Raw genomic sequence first — 17,738 nt, forward strand, 5'->3', positions numbered from 1 at the left:
AGGAAACTATAAACAAGGTGAAAAGACAACCCTCAGAATGGGAGAAAATAATAACAAATGAAACAACTGGCAAAGGATTAATTTCCAAAACGTATAAGCAGCTCATACAACTCAATGCCAGAAAAACAAACAACCCAATCAAAAAGTAGGAAAAAGATCTAAACAGACATTTCTCCAAAGAAGACATACAGATGGCTAACAAACACATGAAAAGATGCTCAACATCACTTATTATTAGAGAAATGCAAATCAAAACCACAGTGAGATATCACCTCACACCGCTCAGAATCAGTTCAGTTCAGTCACTCAGTCATGTCCGACTCTTTGTGACCCCATGAATCGCAGCACGCCAGGCCTCCCTGTCCATCACCAACTCCCGGAGTTCACTTAAACTCACGTCCATCGAGTCAGTGATGCCATCCAGCCATCTCATCCTCTGTCATCTGCCGGGGACCAGCCCCAGCTGATCCAGGGTATTCGAAGTGGGGACGGCGTCGGCAACCTATTTATTTAAATATTTTATCAAAGATATAAAGAGTAATAGGATGAGGATAGCTCAGTAGGAAAATTCAGTGGAGAAAAGAGGAGTAGCTTGGTTTACGCGGGAGACCAATAAAACTTCAAGACAAGAAGTTTGCACCACTTACATAGGCCGCAGGCGTCCTTCCATTCTCCCGAAGGAGAGGAGACACAGGCCTCCCCGGTCGGATCTTAGAAGCCCAGGCATAATTAGCAAGCATGGTGGGTTCCGCGCTCCAGATGGAGACTCAGCCAGAATTTGAGAGAGAGCGCGACATGGGGAGACCAAGTTTCAGTGAACAAGGCCCGCACTTTATTTTCCAAAGTAGTTTTTATACCTTAAGTTGTGCATAGAGGATAATGGGGGAAGGGGTGGAGTCATGCAAGGACAGCAGTTCCTGGTCCTAATCGAAGCCAGGCTTTCAAACTTATCATATGCAAAAGTTCAGGTGAATTACATCATCTTCTGGCCAGGAGGCCTGTTAACATTTTAAGAAACTTATCTTTCTCTAAAGGTGATTATTCCAAAGTCAGGCACCAGCCTCCAAAAAAGCATTGGACAAAGCTACATTCCTATAGGGCAAAGGTGAGGTGGGCTCAATCAAGAAAAGAATTAACTCAAGGGTCTAAGGTTACAAACATTGAGGCTACGACTTACACCAATTATATTAATCAATACACTGCCAGGGACACAGCAGGTAAGGAATATGGAGACTTAGCAGCAAACATTGGCCCAAGAAGTGAAAAACCCTTCACCAATACAATTTCTAATCAATCTTTTAACTGCTCAAAAGAATCTGTGTTTAGACAGTTTAGAACATCTCATGCCTCTCACAGTTGGGAGGCTCTGAGCAATCACATGTGGCCGGAAAAACCTATTCAGGCAGGCTAGAGGATTTCCAAAGGAGTTTGTAGGTTGAAACACTGTCACACCCAGGAATTATTAACTGGAGCTGTAAGCTAACTCTTTTTTCAGAGAGAGGTAGTGGGGGACAGCCCCCTGTAAAGTCAGAGGTGTAGGTGAAAGCACAAAGCAGAAAGTAGGCAGACTCTGGTTTTGGGGGTAGATGCTCGAGAATTTCCAGGGGGACTCCTGAGGCTCGATCCTGCCTTTGCGTATGCCGAGCCTTCTTCCTCATGACCTTTGCCACGGGCGGAGCTTGCTCCCCGAAGTCATCCTCTTCTCCTCCTGCCCCCAATCCCTCCCAGCATCGAGTCTTTTCCAATGAGTCAACTCTTCACATGAGGTGGCCAAAGTATTGGAGTTTCAGCTTTAGCATCAGTCCTTCCAAAGAACACCCAGGACTGATCTCCTTTAGGATGAACTGGTTGGATCTCCTTGTAGTCCAAGGGACTCTCAAGAGTCTTCTCCAACACCACAGTTCAAAAGCATCAATTCTTTGGTGCTCAGCTTTCTTTACAGTCCAACTCTCACATCCCTACATGACTACTGGAAAAACCATAGCCTTGACTAGATGGACCTTTGTTGTCAAAGTAATGTCTCTGCTTCTGAATATGCTATCTAGGTTGGTCATTACTTCCCTTCCAAGGAGTAAGTGTCGCCATCATCAAAAAGTCTACAAACAATAAATGCTGGAGAGGGTGTGGAGAAAAGGGAACACTGTTGCACTGTTGGTGGGAGTGTAAATTGATACAGCCACTGTGGAAGACGGTATGGATATTTCTTAAAAAAAAAAAACTAGGAATAAAACCACCATGTGACCCAGCAATCCCAGTCCTAGGCATATACCCTGAGGAAACCAAAATTGAAAGAGACACATGTATCCCATTGTTCATTGCAGCACTATTTACAGTAGCTAGAACATGGAAGCAACCTAGATGTCCATCAACAGATGAATGGATAAAGAAGTTGTGGTATATAGACACAATGGAATATTACTCAGCCACAAAAAGGAACACATTTGAGTCAGTTCTGATGAGGTGGATGAACCTAGAACCTATTATACAGAATGAAGTGAGTCAGAAAGAGAAAGATAAATATCATATTCTAACACACATGTACAGAATCTAGAAAAATGGTACTGAAGAATTATTCACAGGGCAGCAATAGAGAAACAGACATAGAGAATAGACTTATGGACATGGGGAGAGGGGAGGAGAGGGTGAGATTCATGGAAAGAGTAACATGGAAACTTACGTTACCATATGCAAAATAGATAGCCAATGGGAAATTTCTATATGGATTAGGAAACTCAAACAGGGGCTCTGTATCAATCCAGAGGGGTGGGATGGGGTGGGAGATGGGAGGGAGGTTCAAAAAGGGAGGGAATATATGTATACCTATGGCTGATTCATACTGAGGTTTGACAGGAAACAACAAAATTCTATAAAGCAATTATCTGTCAATAAAAAAGTAAATTAAAAAGAAAAAATAATGCTTTGTACACTTAATTTGTTATTGGGAAAAGTTCATGCTAAATGTTCTTACCACAATAAAATTTTAAAAGTTTGACTTAGTTTTAAAAATCATGCTGTGGGAGCAGTGAGGATTTAAAGGGAGAATCAATGTGGGTCCAGAAAAGGTAGTGTGTTTTTATAAAAAGCATATGCATGTGAACTGGCTGAGAACTGTTACTTACCATCTTGTTGGGCGCCATCTGCATCTCCATTGGTGAGGACAGTGAGTCCTGCTCAGTAGCACACTTCAGCATTATTGCTGCCACCACCTATTCCACAGCCAGGCTCATCTTTATCTAAAGTCTGAAGTATCTGTTCAGAAAGAAAATCACTCCCTCAAAAACAACATTCAGTGGCTATTACGGGAAACAATTGACTTACAGATACTGTTCAAGTCATTCACTGACTGAATATTAAAATCTAATTCTCCAGTTTTCCCAGCCTTTCTTGATTTCCCTAGTTTTCACCTCATGTATCTACAGATACACGCTGTTCAACAGCTAAGCCTTTAGGCGTATAACATTGATATGGAACTTCCTAGAAAACCGTTTACACTCTCCTTTCTTGGAGCTTTATGCAATGCATTAACTAATAAGATATCCTTTGAGCAGTTGAATGAATGAACGAATAAGTAAATACTGACCACCCCTCATGGTCCTTACCAGCCCTAGTTTCTAGATTCTGAATCAGATGACACCCTCTAGTTTACTGTTCCACTCAGGATAGAGCGGAGCACAGAGGGCATAAGGATACTCAATGAATTATTTTTGATGAGAAGGGTTGATTCCTCATCAAAATTTGTGACCATGATCTGTGGCATCCAAAAGAAGTTTTTATGGGTTATTAGGGGACATGACTGAGTGACTTCACTTTCACTTTTCACTTTCATGCATTGGAGAAGGAAATGGCAACCCACTCCAGTGTTCTTGCCTGGAGAATCCCAGGGACGGGGGAGCCTGGTGGGCTGCCGTCTATGGGGTCGCACAGAGTCAGACACGACTGAAGTGACTTAGCAGCTGCAGCAGCATCAGGGGATAGGAGGGGGAAAGGGCAGGTGAGCAAAGAGAGATTCATGGCTGCAGCTTTCATGGGTAACCATGTAGTTTCTCAAACCAGGCCCCTATTTTCTGCTCCCCTCTTTATCACTTTTCCAATTAATTAATACACTCGACTCACCAGAACTCTAGTATTTTCAGTCATATAACTTCCCTGGAGTGAGCAAGAAACTTTAGTTTTATGCATTAGCTTAAAAGGTACCCTCTCCCAAAGTCAGTAAGGTTATTGCTTATTCCAACGAATGGCTTAATAAACACGATGGTGTCATCAGTCACTGAAAGGAAGATAGTTTGGGATTGGTTGCACCTGAAAGTTTGTTGCTGAATGTAGATTGAATTATGTTTTAATTTATTCCCAGAGAAAACTGCATTTTAGCATTTCATTGAGGCTATTCCCAAATATGTGTTCATCTAATACAAAGTAATTAGCAAGTAATTTAACTGGACAGTTACCCTTTGTATACCTATAAGGATAACTAAAGGGGTTGACTCTAACCAACCAAGTTCGTTTGACTCTACTCTGTGCAGAGATTAGCAGCAGCAGCAGATCTAAAATTAATTGAAAAAGAAAGTATCTTAGTGTGAGATTAAACAGTCATTCAAGAGGAACTCCACTGGGGAGAGTATCTGCGGCCCGCCTGGAGCTGGCCACCTCACGTTTCTGCAGCATTTAGACAGAGTGGGCCCGACACTCCTGCTCTGCTGCTTCCCTGTGACAAGACAGTGGGCCGGCGCACAGGCTGCAGGGACTGTGTGTTGAGTCACGTGGTTTAGAAGTTGGTAAGATGAACCTGGGAGTCTCCTCTCTGTGCCAAAGTGTACAATTCTGCCCTTGCTGCTGCTGCTGCTACTAAGTCGCTTCAGTCATGTCCGACTCTGTGCGACCCCATAGACGGCAGCCCACCAGGCTCCCCCGTCCCTGGGATTCTCCAGGCAAGAACACTGGAGTGGGGTGCCATTGCCTTCTCCGACAATTCTGCCCTTAGAGGAAATCTAAAAATACACAGCAACAAATGTGCCTCAGATTGGGTCTAATGCTGAGCTATGAACTAGGAAGGTGATAAAACGGAAGAGAACTGATGTTCATCAAGCATCTTCTATACATCAGGCACACGTTCTTGAACACATTCAACCCTCACAGCTGTGTATTGTGGCTTTACTAACCCCACTTAGTAGTTACAGAAATGGAAACTCACAGGTGTAAACTGTCCCGTTAGATTAAAAGGTACCTCTCTCAGAATCAATAAGGCTATTGCTCATTCCAACAAACGGCTTAGTAAACAAGATGTTATCAGTTACTGAAAGAAAGATAGTTTGGAATTGTTTGTATTCAAAGGTTCGCTTCTAAATGCAGATTTATCGAGGCAGGAACCTTGATCTTGTTGACTCAGAGCCCACGCCTTTTCCAGTGTATCATGTTGCCATCCTTGCCAGTGTATATTTTGAGAAGCTATGAAAAGCGCTTGGGATCACTGTATCTGTCCTTGAGCATAGGACTCAAACTCTTCCCTTTGTAAACATGGTGTGTTCTTGAGGAATGTTGGCAAGGCTTAGCAGTCCAATGCTCGGTAATGCTCTGCTTGGCCATAAAACGTTTCTGAGGTCACTGATGAGTCTGGGGACTGAACGCAGGCTCTGATCAAATCCTGAGCATTGTGTCCTGGAAGGAAGATCTGTCTAGGAGTCAGAAGATCTTGAAGGAAATCCTAAAACCACTAACTACCTGTGAATATGGCAGGTCACTCAGCCTCTCCAGGCTGTTTCACTGTCTGCTGAGCTCAAAAAGGTGTCATCAGACTCTGTGGAGAAGATGTTTGTGAATGTGCTCTATGGACTCTAAGGCATGATGTAAGTTCATCCATTCATTTGCTAAATATCCACTGGATACTGCCCTGTGCTGGGGCTTCCCTGGTGGCTCAGCAGTACAGAATCCACCTGACAATTCAGGAGAGGGGGGTTTAATCCCTGGGTCGGGAAGATCCCCTGGAGAAGGAAATAGCCATCCACTCCAGTATTCTTGCCTGGGAAACCCCATGGAGACAGGAGCCTGGAAGGCTACAGTCCATGGGGTCACAAAGAGTTGGACACAACTTAGCAACTAAACGACAGCAACAAGTGCTGTGTGTCGGGTAAGGAATATTGAAAGGATTATTTCTGTAAGTAAAGAAAATGTTGCAAGTAGGGGACTAGATGCGAGTAAGATACTGAACTTACCACATAATTGTAGTGTGTAATCTTGTCAACGTATGGACTTTTAGGGGTAACCGTTATGCTCAGATGTTCTCCCACAAGCAAACTCTTGTACCTGTCTGTCCAGCTAAGCGAAAGGAAACTTTGGCCGCGTGATGAGTAGGCTACTGCTTGATAGTCACTGCTGGCCTGATATTCTCCTGGAAGGCCTGGTCATCATTTCTAACCTAAAGAAGATAGTGTCAAAAAAATGTAAAACCGATACTTTACTTTGCATTGCTAGTAATGATGACGGTGGTCGTAGTGGCGGGGGAGGTAATCATTAGCACCTAGCTAGCATTCACTTAGTGCCAGGTCTGGTTCTGTGAAAACATTTTATGAGAAGGGAAGTTAGCGTTCCATTGCCTTAATCATGATAAGCTATGTTATCAAGTAACTACAGAAAGGCTACTGATTTTAAAAAATAATAAAATTAAATGTGAATGTCTAGCCTAACTGTGTAAGAGTCCAGTGAAGTAAAATAGAGGAAAGATCCCAGGGACCTCCCTGATGGCCCAGTGGTTAAGAAATCTGCCTTGCAGTGCAGGGGATGCCGATTTGATCCCTGACTGGGGAACTAAGATCCTACATGCAGTGGAGTAACCAAGCCCGTGCTACAGATACTGAGCCTGCATGCTCAAGTCTGTGAGCCACAACTAGAGAGCCCAGGTGAGCCCGCATGCTCCAGAGTCTACGTGTCACAACTAGAGAGCCCAGGTGCCCCAGCCACTGAAGCCTACATGCTCTGGAGCCCACACACTGCCCACACACCACAAGTAGAAAGTCCATCTCCACAACAAAAGATTCGCATGATGCAATGAAGATTCCATGTACTGCAACTAAGACCCGACATAGCCAAAATAAATAAATTAAATAAACAATATAAAGAGACAGAGAGAGAAAAGATCCTAGACCTAGGGCTGACCTTCTTTCTTAAATGACATGCCAACTTACTGACTCATTTCCTTCTGCCATAGGCTAGTAGGAATTAGGAATTTGAGGAGTGGGAAAATGTGGGTAGGAATGTGGCAATTGTTCTTAAAAGTTAATAGCAATGTTGGTTGTGAATGGAAATAGCGGTGAATAATCTCCCTACTTCTCAGGAAAGGGACAGGGAGAAGAATCTAGGAGAGTAAACATCTGTTCATGATGGCAAAGTACAGGGTAGTGCGGAACTCATAAATACAAGAGTTACGCTGCGCCAGCTCAAACAAGAGATTGGAACTATCTGTGTTTTTCCTGAAGCTGAAAATTTTGATATTATTTGCTAGTGAAGGTAATATGACAACTAATGAACAAAAGAACAAAGAAAACACAGTTCATGCTGTTAGAGTAAAGGGAGACTGTGACACTTGGCTCTTGTGTAGGTCTGGAAAGAGAAATATGCATTTAGCCAGTCAATACTTTATGTTCCCTAATAGTAGAAGAAAGTGGGGAAAACCATTAGACTATTCACGTATGACCTAAATCAAATCTCTTATGATTATACAGTGGAAGTGAGAAATAGATTTAAGGGACTAGATCTGATAGATAGAGTGCCTGATGAACTATGGACGGAGGTTCGTGACATTGTACAGGAGACAGGGAACACGACCATCTCCATGGAAAAGAAATGCAAAAAAGCAAAATGGCTGTCTGAGGAGGCCTTACAAATAGCTGTGAAAACAAGAGAAGTGAAAAGCAAAGGAGAAAAGGAAAGATATAAGCATCTGAATGCAGAGTTCCAAAGAATAGCAAGAAGAGATAAGAAAGCCTTCCTCAGCAATCAATGCAAAGAAACAGAGGAGAACAGCAGAATGGGAAAGACTAGAGATCTCTTCAAGAAAATTAGAGATACCAAGGGAACATTTCATGCAAAGATGGGCTCGATAAAGGACAAAAATGGTATGGACCTAACAGAAGCAGAAGATATTAAGAAGAGGTGGCAAGAATACATAGAAGAACTGTACAAAAAAGACCTTCACGACCAAGATAATCACAATGGTGTGATCACTCACCTAGAGCCAGACATCCTGGAATGTGAAGTCAAGTGGGCCTTAGGAAGCATCACTATGAACAAAGCTAGTGGAGGTGATGGAATTCCAGTTGAGCTATTTCAAATCCTGAAAGACGATGCTGTGAAAGTGCTTCACTCAATATGCCAGCAAATTTGGAAAACTCAGCAGTGGCCACAGGACTGGAAAAGGTCAGTTTTCATTCCAATTCCAAAGAAAGGCAATGCCAAAGAATGCTCAAACTACTGCACAGTTGCACTCATCTCACATACTAGTAAAGTAATGCTCAAAATTCTCCAAGCCAGGCTTCAGCAATACATGAACCGTGAACTTCCAGATGTTCAAGCTGGTTTTACAAAAGGCAGAGGAACCAGAGATGAAATTGCCAACATCTGCTGGATCATGGAAAAAGCAAGAGAGTTCCAGAAAAACATCTATTTCTGCTTTATTGACTATGCCAAAGCCTTTGACTGTGTGGATCACAATAAACTGGAAAATTCTTCAAGAGATGGGAATACCAGACCATCTGACCTGCCTCTTGAGAAACCTGTATGCAGGTCAGGAAGCAACAGTTAGAACTGGACATGGAACAACAGACTGGTTCCAAATAGGAAAAGGAGGACATCAAGGCTGTATATTATCACCCTGCTTATTTAACTTATATGCAGAGTACATCATGAGAAACGATGGGCTGGAAAAAGCACAAGCTGAAATCAAGATTGCCAGGAGAAATATCAATAACCTCAGATATGCAGATGACACCACCCTTATGGCAGAAAGTGAAGAGGAACTAAAAAGCCTCTTGATGAAAGTGAAAGTGGAGAGTGAAAAAGTTGGCTTAAAGCTCAACATTCAGAAAATGAAGATCATGGCATCTGGTCCCATCACTTCATGGGAAATAGATGGGGAAACAGTGGAAACAGTGTCAGACTTTATTTTTGGGGGCTCCAAAATCACTGCAGATGGTGACTGCAGCCATGAAGTTAAAATACGCTTACTCCTTGGAAGGAAAGTTATGACCAACCTAGATAGCATATTGAAAAGCAGAGACATTACTTTGATAACAAAGGTCCGTGTAGCCAAGGCTATGGTTTTTCCTGTGGTCATGTATGGATGCAAGAGTTGGACTGTGAGGAAAGCTGAGCGCCGAAGAATTGATGCTTTTGAACTGTGGTGTTGGAGAAGACTCTTGAGAGTCCCTTGGACTGCAAGGAGATCCAACCAGTCCATTCTGAAGGAGATCAGCCCTGGGTGTTCTTTGGAAGGAATGATGCTAAAGCTGAAACTCCAATAGTTTGGCCACCTCATGTGAAGAGTTGACTCATTGGAAAATACTCTGATGCTGGGAGGGATTGGGGGCAGGAGGAGAAGGGGACAACCGAGGATGAGATGGCTGGATGGCATCACTGACTCGATGGACGTGAGTCTGAGTGAACTCCGGGAGTTGGTGATGGACAGGGAGGCCTGGCGTGCTGCAATTCATGGGGTGGCAAAAAGTCGGACATGACTGAGCGACTGAACTGAACTGAACTGAACTGAATAGTATGTCAGGAACTATGGTAGATGCTGGGGACACAAAGATGAACAAGACAAACACAGCTCTTGCCCTCAAGAAACTTGAAATCCATGAGACTTTCATGGGTAAGAATACCTCCCTTGATCAGCAGAGGGTAGTTAGAGAAGGCTCCTTGGAAGATATGATTTAATAGCTGACCCCCAAATATGTAGGCGTTAGAGAATCAAAAAACTGGGAAGGAGAGTCTAAGGTGGGTAAAAAGGCCTTGTAGCAAGAGGCAGCAGAACATTGCTGCTGCTGCTGCTAAGTCGCTTCAGTCGTGTCCGACTCTGTGCGACCCCATAGACGGCAGCCCGCCAGGCTCAGCCATCCCTGGGATTCTCCAGGCAAGAACACCGGAGTGGGTTGCCATTTCCTTCTCCAATGCATGAAAGTGAAAGGTGAAAGTGAAGTCGCTCAGTCGTGTCTGACTCTTAGCGACCCCATGGACTGCAGCCTACCAGGCTCCTCTGTCCATGGGATTTTCCAAGCAAGAGTACTGGAGTGGGGTGCCATTGCCTTCTCTGAGCAGAGCATTAGGGAGCTGCAAATTGTCCAGTGTAGCTGGGGTTTGAAGTGCCGGGAGCCGGTGAGGCATTCTGCTCATGACAAAGGTCATGAGGAAGGAGGCTCGGCATACGCAAAGGCGGGATCGAGCCTTAGGAGTCCGCCCGGATATTCTCGAGCATCTACCCCCCAAAAAACCAGAGTCTGCCTACTTTATTGCTTTGTGCTCTCACCTCTGACTTTACTGGGGGCTGTCCCCTACCACCATCTTGCTCTCTCTATCAGAGAGTTAACTTTCAGCTCCAATTAATAAAGTTCCTGGGCAATTAGGAGTGTTTAAATCCAAACCCCTCAGATGGCTCTCTAACTCGCCTGACAAGTTCACCCGGACTCCTGCAGCTATGCATACGATTGTTTACAGTCTCCCAGCCTCGAGAGGCACAGGAAGCTTAAGATATTCAAATAGCTTTAGAGCCTCTCAGAGAGTTAGAAACTGTCAGAATAAACTAGTAAAGGATTTCATTGATGAGCCAATGCTTGTTGCCAAGTTTTCACATCCCCTGAATTGTATCCTTGAATGTGTATTAATTAATATAGTTGGTATGTAGAAAAAATAAGTAGTGGCCTTGGTGTTAGTAACTTTAGACCCTTAAGGTAATAAATTCTTTCCTTTGTTGTAAACAAACACATCCGCCCTATAGGAATGCAATTTTATCTTTGGAAGATGGCGCCAAACCTTAAAATAATTACTCTTAGAGAAAATAAGTCTTTGTTGATAAGTCCTTGTCAAGAGTCATAAAATGTTAGTAGGCCTTCTGGCCAGAAGATGATGTAAATCACCTAAACCATTTGTATACGATAAATTTGCAGGAAAGAAACCTTGGTTTTTGATAAGAATCAAAGACTGCTGACTTTGCATCCCCTATTATCCTCTATGTGTAACTTAGGGTATAAAAACCCCTGTTAAAAATAAAGCTATGGGCCTTGTTCACCAACGCTTGGTCTCCCCATGTCATTCTTCCCTTTAACTTCCAGCTGAGTCTCCATCTGGAGCGCGGAACCCACCACGCTTACTAAGTATGCCTGGGCTTCTAAGACCCACTCGAGAAGGTGTCTAGGGTGAGGCACCTTCCGCTATTCGAGAGGGCGCCTGCGGCCTACGTAAGTGGTGCAAACTTCTTGTCTTGAAGTTTTATTGGTCTCCCGCGTAAACCAAGCTACTCAGCTTCTTTTCTCCACTGAATTTTCCTACTGAGCTATCCTCATTCTATTACTGTTTATATCTTTGATAAATAAATAAATAGTCGCCAACGCTGTCTCCCCTTCGAATACCCTGGATCAGCCGGGGCTGGTCCTCGGCATTGAAGGGTGATAGAAAGAGTGGTGACTAATGAGTTTGGAGAGGAGAACAAGGGGTCAGTTGGGATGAGATTTGTGTCAGAGAAATCACTCCATGCCCTTGCACAGTGAGGACAGTGGCTGGGAGGAGGGTGACGAACTGGCTGGCTGTGGGGCCATTCACTAAAACAGGCAGGAGGAGGAGACCCAGGCTTGAGGCTGGCAGGCAGTACTCAATTTTGGACAAAGCGATGTTTATGCTTCTTCAGAAGAGCAAGAAAAAGATATGAAGAGACAGTTCTATAAGAATCTTGAGTGTTTAGGATGAGTCTTCAGTATAAGCTATGGGAACCATAGAGAAAAATCTCATGTAGGAAGAGAAGAGAGTCGAGTAGAACCCTGAGGATCACCCTCATTTAGAGGGCAAGTTAGGGATTATGGCTTCAAAATGGAGACTATAAAGAACAAAACAAAACAAAAAAAGCAAGGAAATGTGGAGTCCAAGGGCCCACACCAGGTTATACGCAGTGCCCCCTGAAAGAGAATGTAGGCTATTCTTTAGTAGAGTTAGCATGGGACTTGAAGGAGAAACGATAATAGCTGGAAATAATGGATGAAAGAAGTCTCTATTTGTGTGCTTGTATTCCACTGGCAATTCTTACCCTAAATTGTCCAGATCTGAATAGCACTATTTAGCATAAGAAGAAAAAAGTTATTTCTAAAATATAAAATTGACAAACTCATACCCTTTACGTGATACTCAGTACATTAAGTTATATTTCTTGTGCCCGTAAGTCAAAAGTTTCAGAGAAATTGACTAGACTTACATATAAAATTTCCCTCATCTTTCCTGTATTCTAGCTCCCACACAGACTGAAGGGCTGTTAGAAAATGCAACAAATGAGAACTCGGCTCACGTGAAACTCCAGAGCTGTCACATCAGAGGGAATATTAACCATAAACGAAGCTACTCCATCAGTATAATTTGTTGTACTTTTTCTTGGAACCAGATCTGTCTTTTTCTGAGTTTTATCCACTGTTCTTGCTTTCAAGGTTACTGGTCCCACGAAATGGGCAAACACATCCCTCACCTGGACCTATTGGGCCAAATTCATTTCAGTGGTAAATGTTGAACCTTTTACAAAAGGAAAACCTAGACTAAACCCCAAGCAAAACGTTGGCAGAATTTAGTTCAGTAGTCAAATGTGGATCTCTTAAGTTGGTGCTTTAACCACTTCAGGGATATATAATATGAATTACATTCAATTCAATGTATAGATATTGCTTTTTTAATAAGAACCTGACACTGTGCCATGTGCTTGTACGTAAGCTGCATGTGTGTGTGCGTGCATGCGTGTGAGCACGTGCGTGCACACCTGTGTGCTCAGTCATGCCACTGATTGGGTGAAATGATTACCGTGTGTAGACTGCTGTTTTTCATCACAGACGTGGTGATTGGCTTGTACTATTCCTCACCCCCACGGTGAACACCCCTACGGTCTGTCCAACATAATAGATTTTATAATCATCTAACCTAGATAGCATATTGAAAAGCAGAGACATTACTTTGCCAACAAAGGTCCGTCTAGTCAAGGTCTAGTATGGTTTTTCCTGTGGTCATGTATGGACGTGAGAGTTGGACTGTGAAGAAGGCTGAGCGCCAAAGAATTGATGCTTTTGAACTGTGGTGTTGGAGAAGACTCCTGAGAGTCCCTTGGACTGCAAGGAGATCCAACCAGTCCATTCTAAAGGAGATCAGCCCTGGGTGTTCTTTGGAAGGAATGATGCTAAAGCTGAAACTCGAGATCAGCCCTGGGTGTTCTTTGGAAGGAATGATGCTAAAGTTGAAACTCCAGTACTTTGGTGACCTCATGCGAAGAGTTGACTCATTGGAAAATACTCTGATGCTGGGAGGGATTGGGGGCATGAAGGGAAGGGGACGACAGAGGATAAGATGGCTGGATGGCATCACCGACTTGATGGATGTGAGTCTGAGTGAACTCCGGGAGTTGGTGATGGACAGGGAGGTCTGGCATGCTGTGATTCATGGGGGTCGCAAAGAGTCGGACACGACTGAGTGACTGGACTGAACTGAACTGAACTGAACCTTGATGGAAGTACTCTTGCCTGGAAAATCCCATGGACAGAGGAGCCTGGTAGGCTGCAGTCCATGGGGTTGCTAAGAGTTGGACTGAGTGACTTCACTTTCACTTTTCACTTTTGTGCACTGGAGAAGGAAATGACAACCCACTCCAGTGTCCTTGCTTGGACAATCCCAGGGACGGGGCAGCCTGGTGGGCTGCCATCTATGGGGTCGCACAGAGTCGGACACGACTGAAGTGACTTAGCAGCAGCAGCAGCAGCAGCAACCTTTATGGAATATGGAATCCCAGGTTTCAGGAAAAGTGAAGTAGCAACCAGATCCAGTGTGTAAGGAGAGAGGACATATTTGACATCAGTTAGTTTGGTTTCTTGGAAGAGTCTACCTAATGGAATAATAGGTTGATCAATCTGAGAGTTTGACAAGCACAATGTAGTCCATTAATCTGCACAGGAGCCCACTCTCATTTTCTATTTCTTAATTTGGATAAGGAGATGCCATTCGTCAAACCCTTGGTCATTTCACGTGCAATTGTGAATCTAAGTTCGGATTATTGCCATGGTTACCCTGAAAGAATCTGGCCATTCCATGAACCAGTAAAGTTAAATTTGCATGAGGTTGGTGAGATGCTCATTCCTCAATTTCAACTACAGTATCCTGCTGCAGGGGCTTCCCTTGTGGCTCAGCTGGTAAAGAATCTACCTGCAATGCAGGAGCCCCCAGTTCAATTCCTGCGTTGGGAAGCTCTTCTGGAGAAGGGATAGGCTACCCATTACAGGATTCTTGGGCTTCCCTTGGTGGCTCAGCTGCAATTCAGGAGACCTGGGTTTGATCCATGGGTTGGGAAGATCCCCTGGAGGAGGGCATGGCAACCCACTCCAGTATTCTTGCCTGGAGAATCCCCATGGACAAAGGAGCCTGGTGTGCTTCGGTCCATGATGTCGCAAAGAGTCGGACACAACTGAGCGGCTAAACACAGCACATCCTGCTCCAGACTGTTTATCAGATCATTCATCCCTCATCCCTCCGTTTTTTTCAAGTAACGGAGCAGAATGTCAATAATCCTGTGAGAAGAGACACTCACTTGTGAAATAGTTGGTTATCATCTCCAAGGCAATATTCAAAAATGTACCAGGTAGTGTGGTAGAAAATATATGTTAAATATTTAATAATATGTAAGCAAACACTCAAGTGACTCAGGAATGCTTTCATATGTGAATAATTATAATATATCATTTGTTTGTTGCAAGCAAAACTGTCTGGTACCAGCATTACCTGTTCTTTTCAATGACTTAAAAGGCTCTCCTTTACATGTGGGAGTAGGGGTCATCACTGCAGAAAGATGTCGTTCATGAGCATTTCCCCTGCACAGAGCTGACGGATAGTAGAGCATATCTGGTAACTGTATTTGCCCAACATTGCACCAATAATAAGTTTCAGATTTCTATCTGAACTTTGGAAAAAGAAAGAAATGTGAGAAAAGAATTTATAGATCAGTTTGGAACTCACCTGTACTTTCTTGGACTTCCACAAAAATATTAAGATACTTGTTATTTAAATCTTTTAGACTTTCATATGACAGTTTTTCAATTACTTCTGAGGTGTTAATGATTTGTGCAACTCCATCAATCCACTGTTTTTGAAAGGAGGACAAAAATGTAGAAGATACAGTATTAGAGAATAATTCACTGCTAGGGATTAACAAACCCACTCCAGTGTTCTTGCCTGGAGAATCCTAGAGACAGAGGAGCCTGGTAGGAGGCCGTCCATGGGGCCACACAGAGTCAGACATGACTGAAGCAACTTAGCAGCAGCAGCAGCAGCAGCAGGGATTAACAAATTGGCTTTCATCAGCCTGCAAAATCTTCACTTAACAATGACGTTATAGTTCCAGCTAGGGGTAATACAAAGCATAAGCTTGATTCTATGGCATACATATTTTTAAAGTTATTTATTTTTAGCTGAAGGATAATTGCTTTACAACATTGCTTTGGTTTCTGCCATACACCAACACCTATGGCATGTATTTTTAACTGACTAATATTTAGGTCATTTCTTTTAAGCTTGAAGCCTCCGGTCATGGAGAAATAACCCTGGGCGAGGCTGAAAATCTCTGACTCAAAACCATGTCTCATCCTGTTCAGAAACTGAGACTATAATTTGCAATCTCTATCTGATGGAAGCTCACCTCAGGTCCAGGATACCATATCTATAAAGGGAGAAAACTGCCTCTGGGAGTAGGTTTTAGCAAACTCAAGCCTCAAAATGGAAGACAAACATCACTGCAGTTTTTCTGCTTTCGTTAACAGAACTTCCCCAAGTCCCAAGCATTAGTGGTTTTGTTATGTTCTGTTTGGCCCTGTGAACTCCTGGGGGTGAAAGCTCACTTTTAATCTCTACATTAAGAGATTAAGTGATGAACTGACCCCCAATTCTCCGTTTCTATGAAGGTAACTCGATTTCTTCCTTATCTTTGTTTTCTGTGTTGCTTCAAGCATCATTTCCTTTCTGCTGTCATTTAAATTTTCTCTTATCCCAAAAGAAACAGAAACTTTAGCTTCAGTTACATTCTTATTGTAAGAATATCTGTTTTAAAAGAATTACCCCCTTTTTTGATAAATCGATTATTGCAATGAGATATAGATGTATTTTTATTCCTATGACAAATGAGGAAATTGAATCCCAGAGGTATAAAAAGAGCTTACTCAAACTTTGCACAGTTTTTAAGTTCATGGCGAGTTAGTGGAGAATGAACTAGAACCCAGGTCTCCTATTTGTGAGAGGCCACACTTCTTCCATACCACAGCAGATGTGTCTCCCGAGTGATACTTTTAGCAAAAGGGGTGACATCATCTTCCTAATGTGTACTGGAGCTATTATTTTTAATTTAGCCTCATATTTTTCCTTTGAGTCAAAGAAAAACATTAACTTTCCTTATTTAAATATTAAACAGGCAAGCCAGTGCTCCCATGAATTTGTCTGCCAAGTGTGATTTCTGGGCCTGTTTAATCAATTCCATAACCACTTTTCTTAATTAAGTTGTATGATCAATTAATATTAACAAATAAGTGAATATTTTCATATCATATTTTTAATACTTAAACAGTTACAGTCACCTGAACAGCCACCATGATATTTCAATCTTTAGGATTCTTTGCTTGTAAGATTGTTAAACAACAGTAAGACTGGAATCAGCAAATGCCCTTCAGGCAAATCTCCTTGAACCCACTTCCCACAGCTATGGCAGATATTATTAACCACAGTATTTTTGACATTGAACCTCAGAGGCTTTCTCAACACAAGACCCCAGGCAAGCACTATAAGTCATTTTTTTAACTCTTGAATGGAAACTGCTTGACATTCAGAGGCTAAATGAATCTGAAAATAATAATTTTCTTACCTAGGTTTTATAGTAATCTTGAAGTCCTCAAAGATTTTATGGCTAATGAAGAAATTCTCTAGTTCTACTAAGATAAAGAAGTGTGGTTTCACTGAATGTAAACCTAAGCAAAAAAGAATTATACAGTTTAAACTATATTTGTAACTGTATTTCAAACAAGAAACTTTAGCACAATAAGCTAGAGTAGCATCAGTAACAGATATTTCCCTCCTCATCATGAGGGTCATCAGTACCCCAGGAGGTCTCTTCATCCTTCCCTAAGGGGTCAAGCTCATCTCTCTACTCCAGCAGTCATGTCCTTACTAAAGCATGTGTGTTACTATCAAATTATGAGCTGCACAAGGATGTCTTGATCTTGTTTATCTTCATAAAGCCTTTCACGTATTAATAACGTCTGACAGATATTTATTAAATTGCATCTTGTGTTTAGCAATTCTCTTCCATTCAGTGTCCAAAGTATGAGCATAAATTGCATATCGGAGAGACATCTTTTAGTTATTAACTGTAGAAAATGACTTTTTCACAAAAATGAATTAGAACAAAGGGGAGTTTTAGACTTTCCAACTCTTTGATACTATAATTCACAAATAACACTTCTGACCACTTACAGATCTAGGTGTTT

The 17,738-nt window shown here is 42.6% G+C and overlaps 1 pseudogene; it reads right to left on the minus strand.

The window, feature by feature from the left end:
- LOC147367905 (complement C5-like) overlaps window positions 1–17,738 on the minus strand; it is a 41,145-nt pseudogene that overhangs the window by 13,195 nt on the left and 10,212 nt on the right.

This window comes from Bos grunniens, chromosome 8 (assembly GCF_055505025.1).
Source record: "Bos grunniens cultivar Pamir isolate PY7600 chromosome 8, Bosgru_T2T1.0, whole genome shotgun sequence".
Classification (NCBI taxonomy): Eukaryota; Metazoa; Chordata; class Mammalia; order Artiodactyla; family Bovidae; genus Bos; species Bos grunniens.